The following is a 16913-nucleotide window of genomic DNA, read 5'->3' as shown; positions in this document are numbered from 1 at the left end:
CCATGATAAATGTATCAAGATCAGTCTTGAAACAATAACTTATCTCCCTCCCTGCTGTTTGTCCCTCTGATGTATTTATGAGAGCAATCCTATCTCCCCTCAGCCTTTGTTTTGTTAGGCTAAACAAGCCAAGCTCCTTAATACTCCCCTCAAAAGGTAGATTTGCCATTCCCCTGAGCATCCTAGTAGCCTGTCTCTGTACCTGTTTTAGTTTGAGTTAATCTTTCTTAAGCATGGGACACCAGAACTGGACACAGTACTCCAGATGAAGTCTCACCGTCTATAAATTTTAATATCACTTCCCTATCTCTGACTCTCCTTGGTTTCCTGCTCCTTCTCTGTGTTGCTCCACTCTTGTTTCTCTCCCACCTGCAGAGACACAGAACTGCAATCAAATCAGTCCCAAACTGTTTGGACCATATGACCCAAAACTGCCCAGGCGTGTGTGTGGTCTAGTCCTCTGGGCACTGGTTTTCCATTGTTTCAACTATTACCAAAAAAAGGGCAGTTAATTGTTCCCTCAGTTAATCTGAATGGAAGCTTAGTGTTTAGAACTGATGAAATGCTTGTAGGATGCTGCATGTGTTGCTTTCACTTATAACATCTGTAGCCCATGCTATAAAGTTATTATTGAGTGTTTGGATTCAAAATCTCTAACTGTGTAACTCACCAAACAGGAAAGAAGCATTAATTAATAAAGGTAAAATGCTGGCCCTGAGCACAAGAAGGCTCACTGAGACCAAATGAGCCATTGTGAAACATCAAAGGACTAAGACATTGTTGACTGTCCCCTCTCACCCATGACTCCCATGAAGAGGAGACCATCACAAACACTTGTCCCATTAGTTTGCTCTGAGGGAATGGAATACAAATCCCTGACCAGAAGGAACTGTACCCATTATGCTGCTTTGGATTTGTAAGCATAAGCAAGGGATCCCCAAGCTGCTTAGCCTGGGTTAGCTTGAAAGGAAATAGAAAGCTTCCATATCACAGCAGCTTCTACTTCCTTTTGGAACCTAAGATTGTCACTCATTCGTGTATGTAGATTGACTTGCTGTAACCTTGTAAATAATGCTCCTATTTCTTTTGTAGTCAATAAATCTTTATTTTATTACAGGATTGGCTATCCATGTTTGATGTGAGGACTATGGTGCAGTTGATGTGGGGTAAGTGACTGGTCCTTTGAGACTGGGAGTAACCTGAATATTGTGATTTTTGGTGTAAGGGGTCATCTATCACAAAAGCAGGCTGGCCTGCTATATTACAGGGATCTCATTTGGATCTCTTTCTACTCCATTGCCTGCAATGAAACCTTCCATAGGGAAGGACTCCAGTCATCTTGGAGTCCTCCCGCACCCTGTTGGGCAACTTGAAAGGAATCCATTCACCTTCTAAGGTCCTCCAGGTCAGCTGAATTTACTCAATCCTCTGAAAACAGTTTTGGGGAGGGATAGTTGATTCCAACATGGGAAATGACTGCACCCCTAGCATTTTAACACACATACCAACATCTAAGTTAATTTCTTTCCTGATACGATCAATCTTGGAAAGTCTTGTGAGCCTCATCAAATCCATCTCAGAAGCATCTCTGAGCATATCAAGACCATTCCAGAAAAAAGAGGAGCCTAATATCCTTCTTTATTCTACTTATTAAATTAACTCATTTTGCTATCTCTAAATCATTCTTCCCCAGATGAATAATGATCACCTCTGTGTGTGCATGGGGAGGAAGCAGCCTGCCATAGAGAGAAGGGGGAGTATTAGTTGCCCTTTTGCAGACTCAGTGAACAATTCTTTGCCCACATATCCTGACAGCCTATGCTGGGTCCCTTCCGCTTCATCCTGAAAAAGAACAACAGCAACATCTTTAACAGTGACAGTGCAATAGAGCATCTGGTAAGTATAGAGGCTTCCAGTATGGCTTCCTAATCCAGCTGTCTGCCTGAAATGGCAGGGAAGGAGGAATGTGTTGTCGGGACAGGCAAATGCTGCTACTCTACTCTATGGCAGACTGTATTGTTCCCTTGCAAATTTTGAATGTGAGACCAAGAGCACCCAATTGCCAACACCCAATACGTTGCCCCTCTCCTGCTCCTTTTTCCAACTTTGCAGTCAATGTAGCTACCTCTGTTCTAAATGAATGAGAGCCAAGAGAATCAGAAGACAAACCAAGAAACTTGACTCCTGTCTTCAGCATTGCTGTGAACTGAAACCTGGTTAACAAATTCCCATCTCTGTGGATGAACAATGGCCCTGAACTGAAAAAGCTGAAGTGGAATGAATGCCTTTAAAGCCTTCAGAGGGAAAGCCCCCTGTTTGCCATTCTCATTTGCCATTCTTGCAATACCACAAGTGAGCTGTTCTATTTTTTGGATTTTTTATTTATTATTATTTTTAGATGTGGCAGTCTTCACACAGCGAAGGTTAGGACAAGAAAGGAAAGGATAAGGGCATGTTGAACACCACCTCAGCTAGCCCTGTCAGGGGTGTCACAGTCTCTTTGGCTGGGGGCTGATCTGCTACACATTTGGGATCGATGGTCGTTGCACAGCTGAGTTGCAGAGGAAGTCTCAGCCAGTCAGGTCATCCTGGGAAACTAGAGAGAGGAGCTCTACCGAAAGGCTGCAGAGGGGAAGAGTGGAAGCTTCTGGAATCTGGCCCCCAAAAAGAAAGGCTTGAACTAGTCACTGGTAAGGAGACATTTGCTTGGGGGAGAGGGAGCTCTGAACAGGAAAGTGGAGGAACCTCAGCCTCAGAGACTTAGGGATGTTTGTTTGGGACTTGTGTCACTGGGTTTGTTTGCTCTAGTGATGTTTGGAGGCCCATGGGATTTTGTGCTGCCCTAGAGCAACAGGGCATCTTTTGTTATTAACTATTATTTACAACTGTTAATTGTGTTTAGTTCTGTTTGTTACTTTATTGAGTTCAGATCTATTAACCCAGCCCCACTGGAAGTAATGTTTCTTGTTTTGTGACCAGTGCATGTGGTTAGCATTTCTGGATGAATTTGCTGTGTGTGTTGCAATGCCCATATGGCTCTAATTGTTAGAGCATCTGTAGTGCTTGCCTCCAGGATTTATGGTGGCTGGATCTGTTCAGGAATTTTCTGACAAAACATTTTTGGCAGAAAATGCCAATTCATTGAAATTGAAACTATGGAAAACAGCAAGATTTCTTTTCTTTCCTTCTTTTTTTTCCTTTTTTTTTTTTTGGTTTGTTTTGTTTAAGAAGGAAAAACACTTCAATTATCCTGATACAAAAATTGTTTTGGCTATTTAGTTTGTGTACATTTCAAGATTTTGACTTTTCTTCAGGATGTGGGAAACATCAAAAATTCTCATAGGATAGGAAAACCATTCCCCTCCCAGCCCCAATGGTGTGGCTGTCAGAGCATCTGCACTAATCTAGTTCTGTGCACTTATACTCACTGGACTCAGGAATCCACAGTACAAAAAAAGTTGGTTACAAAATCATGACTGGAAAGTTAGTCTGGGCTCTGGTAGACCAATGACAAAGCCAGTTCCAGAGTTGAAGTCCCTTTGTAAAAAAATAAAAATGGTCTACCAATTGTCCTTCATTTTTACATTGGGGAGGTCCAGCTCAAGTTCTCACTGGATCATAACTATGGAGGTATTGAAGCAGGGGAGAGGCAGTCTTTCATAAATGAATTTTAAACCAATTATGGCACTATAAGTTAAAACCCAGTGATAAAAGGAGGGAGAGGCTCTCAATCACCTTATGCCATCATGTCTGCTGCTTGCATCATGCATCCCCTGAGTAGTTCACCTGCTCTTCCTGCTGTAAGCTGGGATCTTTCAGAGGTTTTCCTTCTCCCCATGCCTACTGCTTCTACCACTAGGGCCTGAATCAAGCTTCACCTATCCTCCCATCCCAATCAGTTCTTTCTGGCCCTTCCAGTCATCCATTCCGTGCCTTCCCCTCCCCTCTGTAACTTCAGTTCTTCACCCCACCCTACCCTTAATCTAATTATTGTGAGACCACTTCCCCTAAATGCCCCTGCCTTCCAAATCTCAATAACTTCTATCCTTTCCCCTTTTTGGTCCCATCTATCCGCTCTCATGAGTATGGCCCTGGCGACGAGTTCCTCTGGGCGGTGTCCACTGACTCCCTTGATGCCTTTGAGGAGCAGTGGGCGCTGTCCGGGGTTCTCTGCTCGGCGTCGCCATCCAGTTCCTTTCATTTGACCCTTTGACCGCACTCCTGTCCCTGTTATTTCATTAGTTGTCCCCCAGATTTATTTGGTATCCAGGTCCTGCGGATCCCCCTCTTAGGCTGGTGGGGGGGGGGATCCTTCAGCTTTGCCCTCCCACTTCCCAGATCCCAACAGGATCACTCTCCTGTAGCCCTCTGGTCTGGAGGGAGGCAGGAGGGAGAGGGCTGCTGCTGCTGGCGCTGCTACGAAGCCCTGGGCTCTCCCTGCTGCTACTGCTGTTGCTGCTTCAGCTGCTCCCCTGGCTGGGCCAGCCACCTCCGCCCCTCCTCTGCTACCTGGTTGCTGGCCAGCTGCTGAACCCGTCCCACCCTTGGGTGCTGCTACTGCTCTAACTACAGCCACTGGGGGGGTAACTGCTGGCCCGTTCCCCGGGGGTGGGGGGGAAGTGAGGGGCCCCAGCCACAGCTGTTGCTGCTGCGGACACCACCATCATCATCACCACCACCTGTGAGGGGTCCTTCCTGCCTGGCCACCGGACTGCCGCCTGGAGCTGCTGCTGCTGTGTGCTGCTGAGGAGCTGCTGGAGACCCAAGGAGGAGAAGAAGAGGACCATTTACCAGTGGGGGAGCACCTAAAGACTTTGCAGATCACCGTGGAGGGGGCCATCATGGGCTAAGTATCTTTCGAACTGTGCTCTTGTGGTGGGGGTTTTGACTGTGTTTGTGGGGACACAAGGGGTGTGGCGTGGAGCCTGCCCCCTTATCTATCTGTGTCCCCCCCAATCCCCTCCACCACTGCTGCTGCCCCCTCCACCACCCTCACTGGCTGTTTACCATCTGCCTTAGCTCCCGCCTCTGGACTCAGCTGCTTGCTTGGCTTGCCACGCCCTATTTCCACCATTTGGGCCAGAAGCAGCAGCGGGCCTAAACGGACTCTTTGTGCAAGCGCACGTGGGTGCACGTGCCCCCCCCGTCCTTGGACTGCCCACCCCACAGCTTTGTCCCTTGCTACCTGCCCCATTTGCCCCTTACAGCTTTTTGTGCCCCCTTTGTCCCAGCCCCCCTTACTAGCTTCAGTTTGTTTGCTTGCCCTGCCCTTTTCTCTCTGCAGCCTTTGTTTGTCTGCCCTGCCCCAGCCTCTGAAACTAGCCCCTTGGTTTCTCTGCCCCATTCCCAAGCAGCTTGTCTCCCTCCCCCTACGATTCCCATCTGCCCTAATTAGCCCCTTGCTAAGTTCACCCATGCCCCTCCCCATTTTAGTTTGAACCCCTTCACTGCACCCCCCCAATGCTATTGTATTCCCCCCTCCCCTAGTGCAGCTAGAGGAGCCGGAATCCCACCCTGTGTCAGTGACTGATCCCTAGTCCTTGATAGCGCCCCCGTCCAGCCCACCCCCTTTGGGGCCCTCCTCCCCTGCCTGCAGCCTAGCGGGGAGGAGTGGTCGACCTGCTTCCCCTTCCCCCCATCGCTCCGGCCCCCTGACCTGATCCCTGTTAGCCAGCCCCCAGATGATGCCATGGAGGGCTGGGGCCTAGTACAGGGGAAGCAGGACAAGCAGAAGGCTCGAGCTCCGCTCTTTCCATCAGATGCGGAGGCCCCCTGGAAGACCAGGAAGTTGGGCACCGATACCGAGTCTTCTGCCTTGTCCACAGGTGTGTTCCATCCACCGGTACCGTCTGGGGAAGACGTGGCAGCACTGGAGGATAGTATCGCCCCTCCATGGGAGTCCCTTCCCTCCGAGGCCCCCAATGGAGCCCCTCCTGCCCTGGTAACATCTGAAGTTCCTGTGAGCCCCGAGGCAAACGTCGCTTCCAGTGCCAGTGGGAAGAATCCCGGGGTGGCAGAAGGTGATCTCCCCCCCATTTATGAGGGGATCGAGGCCCTGGGTCTGACCCTGGTTACCCAGGGGGAGGGCAACCCTCTGCCAGCAGGCCTTGACCTAAGCAACCTCACCCTGGTCCCCCTTTCTCCTGGGCTCCTCCATCTGCCTGGCCACAGGTGGCACCCTGCTGAATGCCACCGAGCCTACTGAGGTGACAGCCGGTGCCATGCAGCCAGGACCCAAGTCCCATGGGATATCCCTCGTAGGTGTGGGGCAACCGATCTCCTTCCCGGGTGGGGACCCCACTGCAGACCGTCCACCTTCCAAGGCTGTGGCTTCCAGACCATCCATGGAGCCAGAGCCCAGCATCATTGGGGGTCCCCTTTCCACCCTCTCCAAGGTCCCTGAGCCCGACCAAGAGGAGCCACCTCCCAGTGGCCCAGCTACTCAGGCCCAGGATCCTGCCTCTGCCCCTCTTGCTGACTCTGCTCTTGATCCCTGCCCTGCCTCTACTCTTGATCCCTGCTCTGGCCCTGATGCTAACCTCGTCCTTCTCCCTTCCACCTCCCGTGATGCCATTGCCGCCTCTGGGGCTGTAACCTCCTAGTTCCCAGAGGATAGCCCCCAGGGAGCAGCCTCTGTATTTCTTGGTCCCAACCCACCAGGGGCTGCTTTCCTCCCTCCGCCACCCCCAACTGGGCTAGGGTTTGAGGCAGGCAGCGTGGCGCCGGCCCATCAGGCGCCACGTCGGGGGTCCACCCCTTGTCTGCCCATCTCAGTGGGCCACAGTGCCCATCTCAGTAAAGAGGCCCCTCCAGAGGATAACCGGGGGCCAGCGAGTGTCAGGGGATCCAGTCAGTCTCCCCGGTCGTAGTCCAGGAGGTCTTCGACTCTTGTGACTTCTGCCAGGACCAACCTCTGGCGCACCGAGGGGGACTCCGCCACCTGCACATGGAGCTGGGGATTGTTTAGCAGGGACTCCATGAAGAGATCTGCCCCCATGGTGGACGCCATGCACCTGGTCATTGAAAGCAGTTTCCAGGTCCGGAGGAGGTCCTGGTAGAAGACTGGCAGCCCAGAGAGGTCTCGCGGAAGACCTCTTAGGTGGAGATAAAGGAGCTGCCAGTCATATCAGAGACCTCAGAAGCGGCGCAGGTAGGCGTGTGCTAGTATGTTCCACGCCGGACTACCTGCACCATAAAGGAGCCTCTGCAGGGCCTGGAGGTGGAAGACATGGACCTAAGTGTGTAGACACTTCAGGCCCTGCCCTCCACCCTCCGGGGGTAGAAGGAGAACCCCTGAAGAGACCCAGTGCAGTCCTGGTTAAAAGAACTCCAGAGTCGCCATTTGGAGGTCAGCCAGGAAGCCCAGGGCTGGGACCAGGGTGTTGAACCGGTACCAGAGCATGGACAGGACTAGTTGATTAAGCACCAGCGCTCTCCCTCGAAGGGAGAGGCTTCGGAGTAGTCCTGTCCATTTCCAGAGCCGCTCTATCACCCTGCCCTCTAAATCGTGCCAGTTCTCCAGCAGAGATGGATGCGTGGCAGAAAGGTAAATGCCGAGATAGAGCAGCAGACCTGCGCTCCCCCGGATGGCCTGAAGCACGGGTGGGAGGCAGCCCGCCTGCCACCTGTCCCCGACCACCAGGCCAGAGTTCTTGACCCAGTAGACCCGGGCGAAGGAGGCTGCCGAATAGATGGTCTGGCAAGCCTCCACCCGCGCGCCAAGTCACCCAGGTCCTGGACCACGAGGAGCACATCGTCGGCATACACCGACAGAACCAGCTGCAGCTCCGGCTCCCGCAGCACCAACCCCATCAACCTCCTGCGGAGGAGACAGAGGAAGGGCTCGATCATCAGAGCATATAGCTGGCCCCTGCCGTACTCCTCGCCCAAAGCTGACCGGTTTGGTCAGGGTCCAGTTGAGCCTGACCAGACACTCTGTGGAGGCATACAGCACCTGGAGAAAACCCACAAACTGGGGTCTGAAGCCAAACACTCGCAGAGTGCTCAGGAGATACTTTTGGTCCACCCTGTCTAACACCTTCTCCTGATCCAAGGACAGGAGCGCGAACAACAGACCATCCCTACACCCAAGTTCCAAGAGGTCCCGGACCAGACACAGACAAATGGTTTTAGCATTTTTACCAATTAAAATACACTTTAAAAAAATCTTAATTAGATGTACATAATTTGTAGTTTAAGCATGTTCATATTTATCTATCATAATAAACTAAAAAGTATACTTTTTAAAAAATGCACAGAACTTGTAGCTGAATATAGATAGCTAAAAATCTTAACATAGCAGTTGATATGGTAATATCACTGATGGGCGAAACAAGTTAACTAGTGAGGCCTGGAAAAAAAAAAACAAAAGAAAACCCCACAGAATGTCAACAGCCTTTTGCTATTAAAATATACGCAGTTATGTCAGTGCCCACAATGTGTGGTATACGATAACCAGCTGCAGTTCATAATAGAAACAAATGCTATTATCCTCAAACAACCCAATAAAAACAATAATGCATAAATAAGGTGCAACTCTTATGCAAATGTCATTTTCAAGCATTTGCATAGCTTGAGTCATAGTGTGTGCCATACCCCTAGACAAACAATTACCATTTCAGTCTTATCTCTAACTGTAGTTCTGATACAGCCTGTAGCAAATATATATGCACCCATAACTGCTAAAGCAAATGGCTGACTTTGGGCATACCCGCAATCCACTTTTTATGAAGTCAGATTGCAGTATAATCAAGGGAAATATGTTCCTCCCTCTCCTCTGTTCTAGTTCTTTAGAGCTGGAGTAACTATTATCACAATGGAATATAACTATGACCCAATCCTGTTAGGTGCTTAATGTCCTTAATTCACTTTGGCCCTATGACCCACCTCAGGAGAAGAGGTAAAGTGGCAAAATTAATGAGGTCTGAACACACTGGTTAAACTTCACAAGCCAAAGGGGTTGATTTTATAAACAGCCTTCTGCCTTTAGTTCTGCTTTATGATTGTTTTTTTTTTTTCCACTGCTTCCTCTGCTCCCACATATGGCTTCCCAGTCACCTTTTTGTTTCTGTACTGTCGATAACATTTTTTTTGAGGAGCAAATATTTGGTTCTGCCCTTTTTATTGGTAATGAAACAATTAACCTGTGCTGCAACAACCCTCAATCTCATTTAAGATGGGATTTTCTTATCAGCTCAAGGAATTCACTTCTATGGAGCCTTGATCTATGTTCCTGATATTTTCAATGAAATGGCAAGTCCATGTGGAAACAGATGCAGTGAAGCATCCAGTCAGGAACTTGACCTTTTTTATTCTGCTGGTTTGATAACATTTCTACAAAAAAGGGACCATTTTTAACTTAGCTAAAGTGACATTTTTATTTTTCCATGTACAAACAGAAGTAGAAATGTAATTTCATTGGGCTTCACTTTTCCCATTGAACTGTCCAGACCTTTTCAAATACATTCTTTGGTTTAATAAAAAACTTTCTTACTGCAATGAAATATTGCCTTATTTTTTACACACATAGAAATCCATATATAGGAACTCCTAAAGGACATGAATATTATCATTTTATACTTTATAAATTTTATAAATTATATCTAGTATTGTTCTGGAGATATGTTAACTTCAGAAATATAGCCAGCTAGACAGCTTGATATATAACATCCAAATGATGCTTTGTTTCCTGAAACCCTTTCCCCCCCACACACATATCAAAATAAGGCTTTAAACTATACACTGTTCCTTCCTTGGAGGTATCTTAAAAAAATATTTTGGCAATGTCATCTCATTAAAAAAAAAAAAGACCTATTTCCATGGAACATTTACCAAACACAATAAGCTGGCTTAAAGAAATTGAAACATTATTTTATGTATCTTGATTTAATACAAGAAAATGGATGCCTGTTCCAGGCTTTGGGCATGTCAGCTGTTTGTACAAAATAATCCAGGCAAAAAAAGCAACCACTCCAAAATGTAGCCCAACCCACACACAACAAAAGAATTTGTGGAACAATAACTCCTATCTCAGGATTTGCTTTGTGAAGCATGCATGGCCTATATGCCCGTTGCCATGGAGGAGAGTGGCTATTAGGCAAAGGTGAAAGTCAGTCAAAATAGGAGCTCTCAATTTTTGGTGTTCATATCACATGAGGACATAACACTGAATCTTTTTTTTTTTTTTTTAATATAGCACACGGAACAGGATGAGGACAGGGACATTATAATATTACATAATCTGAAAGGAGTAGATGTCCCAGAGAAGTCCAACAAATAGCCAAACAAGTGTGTATTGAAGAGGTGTGGGGAAGTGCGGTGTTGCAGGGGTGAGGGAACCCAGTAAGTGCAGCTGCGTATGATAATATTCTTTTTGTCCCCAATCGCCCTCTTCACCTCTACCCTGCTATGGGAGTGCCAGAATGAGTGAGGGAACTGACAAGGTCATTCTGTTTCCCCTGGATTTTGAGTAGGCAGGGGAAAGTGTCCCTTTTCCCTTCATGTCAACAGAGTTGGAGATGGCAGGCTGTCTTTCTCTGTCTGCCCCCCAGGAGGGGTGAAGGAGTGTAGAAGAAAGAATGGCAGCTATGAACTCCCATCAGGTGCTGGTGCCTTCACCCACTAGTGAAAGTGTTGGAGGCCCTTAAGCTCTTCCATCTGCCTGAGGAATTCTCATTTGACTAACAAGTGAAGGAGGAGGAGGAGATGGAACTGAAGGAAAGCTTCCACAAACCGAAGAATAGGAGAAGGTGGGGAACGATCACTTGCTTTTAGTGGACTATGGGGAGCTGCTTTCATCTCTGTTCCCTCTACTTAACTCTTGCTGCCAGAAACCCCAGGCTGACAGTGGTTCTAGGCTGGAAGGAGCACAACTAAAATACTTTAATGAAAAGCAAAAGATCAGCTATGCGGAATGGAAAATGAAGAATCCTCATGGGGGCATTTCTGGGAAGGGATGTGGTCAATTGTCACACAGTTTGTAAGGTAAGCCAGAGTCCCTGAATGAATTGCTAGTACTACTAGAGTTTCTTTAGGGCTTAAATGTCTGCCAAGGTTCTTATTCAGCTTGTAGTGTTTGCAGGGAGTCTTGTCACTGAAGAATTCTTAGACATCTTTAAAATCCTAAATAAAAATCAAGGCAAAAAAAAAAAGTGTTGGATCATTTTTTTTAAATCAAAAGATTAGAATTTTCAGATTTTTTTTGAAAAAGCTAAAATTTTCCCAAGATTAATTTATTATTATTATTATTATTATATTTGGCAGCATCAACTCCATGTTAACAACTTTTTTGTTGTTGTCTATGAATAGTTAAGATCTGTGAAAGTTTTCACTCATTCCTGGGAGATGAGTATGAGGTATACTGAAATTGAATGCTGAATCTGAAGTATTGAACTAAAATGAGCCTGATACTATTAATGCCTTAGTGGTAGCTAATAAATTAATGGGCTACTATTGAACTTCTGATTCTCTTATTGTCTAATTAAAGTATTCCTTAAGGTCCAAGTTTTCATGTAAAGAAGTATAACTGAGGGGAATTTACCCAGAGAGATGCTATGAAATTAATTTACAAAGTGATTATCTTACTAGTAGTTTCTTTCTTTTCTGGGTGATTAAAAATGTCTCTATATTAGGCTACCTGGGAAATATAATGCATGTTTTAACTTACCTGTAAGATCACTTTTGATAGATCTTAGTTTCAAGCAATAGCCAAAATATTACAATTCTCCATATAGAGGTTAAATTGATTTTCAAGCAATAGTTAGAATATCACAACTCCCCTTACAAAAGTTAAATTTGTTTTCGATCTACTAAATGGCCTTCCATTTTAATGGATATAATAATTTTATGGGAATAGAACACATGCTGTATTTGTACTTAGTGCTTGAGTCAAGTATTATAGGTCCAATTCTTAAAATATAATCATACAGTAAATTATCCTTACCCCAAGTAGTCCCACTGATCTACGTACATAGTTACAGGATCAGGCCCCAGATATGTTGATATTGTCATCCAAGACTTTTGAGGTGAAGTTCAAGATATACTGAGTGCTTAGGTAAATATTAACTGATGTGAAAATGAGGTCAATACCTTCCTTGAAAGACAATGAATCTTAATGCCCACCAGAATAAAACATCAATACATGCATGGTTAGATACTTCAATCAAATGGATAGCGCACAATTCTTTTTAAGTACGTAAATCACTAGCAAGTTTCTCTTTTTAAACTGAAAGTATAAAAGAAAAATGAGATTAGAGGTCCGCAAACACACAGTCATGGTCCACTCAGGTCCATGTCTTCTGCCTCCAGGCCTTACAGAGGCTCCTTTTTGGTGCAGGTAGTCCAGCGTGGAGAGTACTTGCGCACGCCTTCCTGCACTGCCTCCGAGGGCTCAGATATGACCGGCACCTCCTTTATCTCGATCTGAGAGGTCTTCTGTGAGACCTCTCCAGGCTGCCGGTCTTCTGCAAGACATCTCCAGGCTGCAGGTCTTCTGCCAGGACCTCCTCCAGACCTGGAAACTATTCTCAGTGACGAGGTCCGTGGCGGCCACCGAGGGGGCAGATCTCCTCGCGGAGCCCCTGCTATACAATCCCCAGCTCCGTGTGCAGGTGGTGGAGTCCCCCTCGGTGCACCAGAGATTGGTCCTGGCAGAAGTCACCAGAGTCGGAGACCTCCTGGATTACGACCGGGGAGACTGGCTGGATCCCTTGATGCTCGTTCAGCATATGGGGCTCTCCAGACCTCGTACTCCCCAGCGTATACTTCAGGAGGTGAGGGCTGCTTTGCCGCCCACTGCTTGGGTTTACCTCGACCGGGTCCTGCATGAGGGTACGCCCCGCCCACCTGCTACCCCAGGCCCTCCAGATCTTTTCATTGGGCCCCTGCCCCATGGACCCAACCGGTCCCCCCACCTCTTCTCCGTGAACTGGCTGTACGACTTGCAGCCGGTTCATTTCTAGACCATGCCAAGGAAACACCTAGACACTCTCATGCTCCACACTCTTTACTTCCTCACCCTTGCGTCCCGCCCCAATACAAAGTGGCGGGACCTCCTGCCACCTTTAGAGGGTGAGGAGCCCCGGGGGGCCAGCCTATATTCCACCCTCGTCCCGAGGCCCCCCAGGGATATCAACTGGAGGCTCCTTCATGGGGCCGTGAGCACATGCATGTATTTGGCGTGGTTTACCCCTATCCCAGACACCTGTCCCTTCTGCAGCGTGAGGGAGACTCTGGCGCACATTTACGTGGAGTGAGCCAGGTTGCAGACCCTATTCCAGCTCCTCATAAATATCCTGTTTTATTTCTGGCTGCACTTTTCCCGTCACCTCCTTCTCTACTCCCTATCAGTGGCCCCACAAAGTCACGGGACCTCCTGGTCAACCTCCTCCTGGCCCTGGCTAAAATGACCATCTATAAAACCAGGGAGAGGAGGTTGGCCAATGGAGATTCCTGTGACTGTGGGGCCTGTTTCCAATCCTCTATCGATTCACGTATCCGGGCAGAGTTCCTGTGGGTGGCATCTACTGGCTCTCTTGACGCCTTTGAGGAGCAGGGGGCGCTGTCCGGGGTTCTCTGCTTGGTGTCCCCATCAGGCTCCCTTCTTTTGACCCTTTGACCGCACTCCTGTCCCTGTTATTTCATTAGTTTTCCCCTGGAATCATTTGGTTTCCAGGTCCTGTAGATCCTCCCATAAGGCTGGCGGGGTGGGGATCGGGAGGGGGGAGTCCTTAAGCAGTGGGCAGGTTTCCACCCACCCACTTCCCGGAACCCAATAGGTACAGTGCTTAAATACTTTTGCATCAAAACTTCCTGGGACACAATGTTTCTGCTTCTCCACACGTGCACTGCTGCTCCATTTCAGGTGTCCAGATGCTTAAGCCCCACTGCGATACAGGAATCATGAGAAGGCTGGCATTCCTTCACCTAACTTGCCTGCAGGACCCAACTGATAACAGTACTCAGTGCTTGCCTACTGGTTTGGGTCCCTCATGCAAGCTCACACAAAACAGCCAAGGGGAAGTGAGGGACAACTGCATCCTCTGTCAAATTTATAGCTCAGCGGTTAGGATACTAACCAGGAATGTGGGAGAGCCCCAGTTCAAGTCCCCCCTCCACCTTAGGGGAAGAAACAATTTGAATAGGAATCTCCTATCTTTCAAGAGTGGGTTGAAACCACTGGGCTATAGGATAGTTTGATGTGTGGGGGTTGGGAGGGGCTCCCAATCCCTCCTGTTGAAGATGTTCCTCTGTGGGTAAATAGTCATTAATCGAGAGAAGGTGCACAAGAATGAGAATGACTATGTATCCTCATGCTCAGAGAACTCACCCAGGAGGTAGGAGAGCCAGGATCTAGTCCCCCTGTTCCAATGGTTCTTTTTTTATTTAGTTACAGAGGAACGGCTTCAACAGGAGAGATTAAGAGAGTTCCACATCAGAAGGTCCCATAGCTTGGTGGTTAGTTGGGGTGCTCATCCTCTGAGAGGTGGCAGGTTCCGACTCAAATCCCTTCTCTCCGTGGGCACAGGGGTGACTTGAATTGAAAAGTTTCCCACATTCCAGCTAAGTACCCAAACCATTGGGCTAAAAATTCTCCTTCTCCCTCCCTAGCTGCCTGCAAAACACCAAGAGACGGTGTGAGGCTGAGAATACCAAGCAGAGGGAGTCACTTCCTTGAAGAACTAAATTTAGATGCCAAAAACCCTGAGACAGGTGGCGCATGGTACACACCCCTCTCCTCAATCTCTCCGATTGGCTAGTGGAGGCACAAAGCTACTGAGTTTGCTGGCTTTTGTGACTCCCATTCTTAAGCACCTGTCTCTCCCCATTCACTGAACCGGGAGCCTAGGCACTGAACCTGGGTTTGTGAATGCAAAAGTTCAGCATGGCAGTCTCAGCATCACCACACCTAAGTTCCTTTGTGAATCCAGCCCTAAGTGACTTAACTCCTAGTCTTATGCTTTAACCTCTAGACTGTATCCCCTCTATTCTGCAACTATGGGCACCTTGGTTAACAGTTATCTTAAGCAGAATTGTATTCCTTTTCCAGGAGTTACTTCTTTGTAATACATTTTATAGGCATATACCAGTAATGCCATTTGCACAAGCAATCTGTATGTGAAAACTTAATGAGTCTCTGCCATATTATTATGGTTATTACAAACCATCTGTTCAACATTTTTCGCTTAAATACCAGTTGTAGAATTATTTTCCTATAAAAGGAGATTTTTCCCAAAAAAGTTAATGAAAAAATATATGGACTCAAATTCAGAAAGCCATACTAACTTCTATGTTGTAGATCTTATTGTACAGTATACCTATGGCAAGAAAAATAGGATCAGGAAATATTAGATCTTAGGACATTAGATTTAATGTGATATTTAATTTATCTCAGCTCAAAGGCTCAAAGCCCCAAAGGATCTGCCAAAGACAGCCGAGCACAACAGGTGATCTGAAGAAAGCTTAAGTAAGACAACCAGAACCAAAGCAAATGCTGGGAAGTGTGTGTGTGTGTGTGTGTATGTGTGTGTGTGTGTGAGAGAGAGAAATCTTTGTCTTTCCAACATTTGGGACAAAATTAGTCCATTGGTAACCATTATGTCTCCCCATTTTAAAGTTGGCACAATGGACACAACACATTTTGTAGATGTCTCTTTATTATACATTATATTTTTGCGGTTATGACATTTCGCACCAGAGGTATAGCATAATACTCTGATAGAAAAACAAGTTCTCAGCTAGTAGTATTTGAGCACCCATTTAAACAGTATCTCATGGTTTTTAGTCTTGTCCTAACTGGCAAAAATCAGAGACAAAGGACCATAAGTGTCTTTTCACTATATTCACAGATGAATGCACTCATGAACGAATGAAGAAGTTGTTGGACCAGTTATCCCTGTTTGGTTAGCCACGCACTGCTACAGCTGTACTGGATGTTGGACTTAAAAAGAAGGAGACCCAGAAGTAGGAAGTTTGTTGGAGAAGAGGGTTGAAGTCTATGAGGAGCCAGAGGAGAGCACAAGGTAGGGAGAGGGTATTCTGGAAAAAGAAGGGAGCAACCCAAAGGAGCCCAAGGTGGACTGAAAGAAATAGAAAAAAGCCTGAAAAGAGAGAAATGTGAGACCAGAGTGGACAGAAAAGAGTAGTTGAAATTCGAAGAGAGATGACAGCCACCTTGGAAAGGAAGGACTGGGCCCAGTTTCGGACTGGGACAAAGGCCTTCTATTTTGTCTGTTCTTTGAGCTTGAATGTCCCAGAAAGGATGGACTATTGTTAATGACTTAGCCAGAGGTCCAAGTCACTGCAGCAAGTCACATCTGTGACTGGAGTAGGCCAAAGAGCATAGTAGGGAAGCTGAAGTGGAAGTGCTGCAACATCGGGCATTACTGTGAGGGGGCATTCTGGGATGGGGAATCTTATATTAATGCCCACCCTTTTTATTAGTGCTTCAATGCAAAGACTGTGTCTTCTTTTAAGCTTGGAAAAAAAACATAGGATGGGGTGGGTAGAACCAGAAACAAATATACAATGATAATATAAACTTTCATCAGCAGTGATATCCAAGTTTGCAACAGTAGGTTATGGTAGTGGTAGTATATCTATTGATTTGTTCTATACATGACATCTTGTATTAATAACAGAAAACATAGTGGCTTTCTGGGTGAGCTAACTAAAACTGCAAAATGTCAGACGCTAATATGAAAGATGATATCATTCTGGCCTATGTGCTATGAGAATGAATGAAGTATATTAGAAATGGGCTCCAGCAGGCAAGACCTTTTTGCAGAAACAAAGACTACATCATTTCGTACAGGATCTCTCAATGTTCTGGTATTTTGTACCCCCTCAAGAGATCAAGGATCTCTGTGCTAAAAAATGAAGGGGGTGGAGGTGCAGGATGACAGATTCATTGCTGC

The sequence above is a fragment of the Caretta caretta genome, chromosome 2 (assembly GCF_965140235.1).
Source record: "Caretta caretta isolate rCarCar2 chromosome 2, rCarCar1.hap1, whole genome shotgun sequence".
Taxonomy (NCBI): Eukaryota; Metazoa; Chordata; order Testudines; family Cheloniidae; genus Caretta; species Caretta caretta.
Note: the sequence above shows the minus strand (reverse complement) of the source record.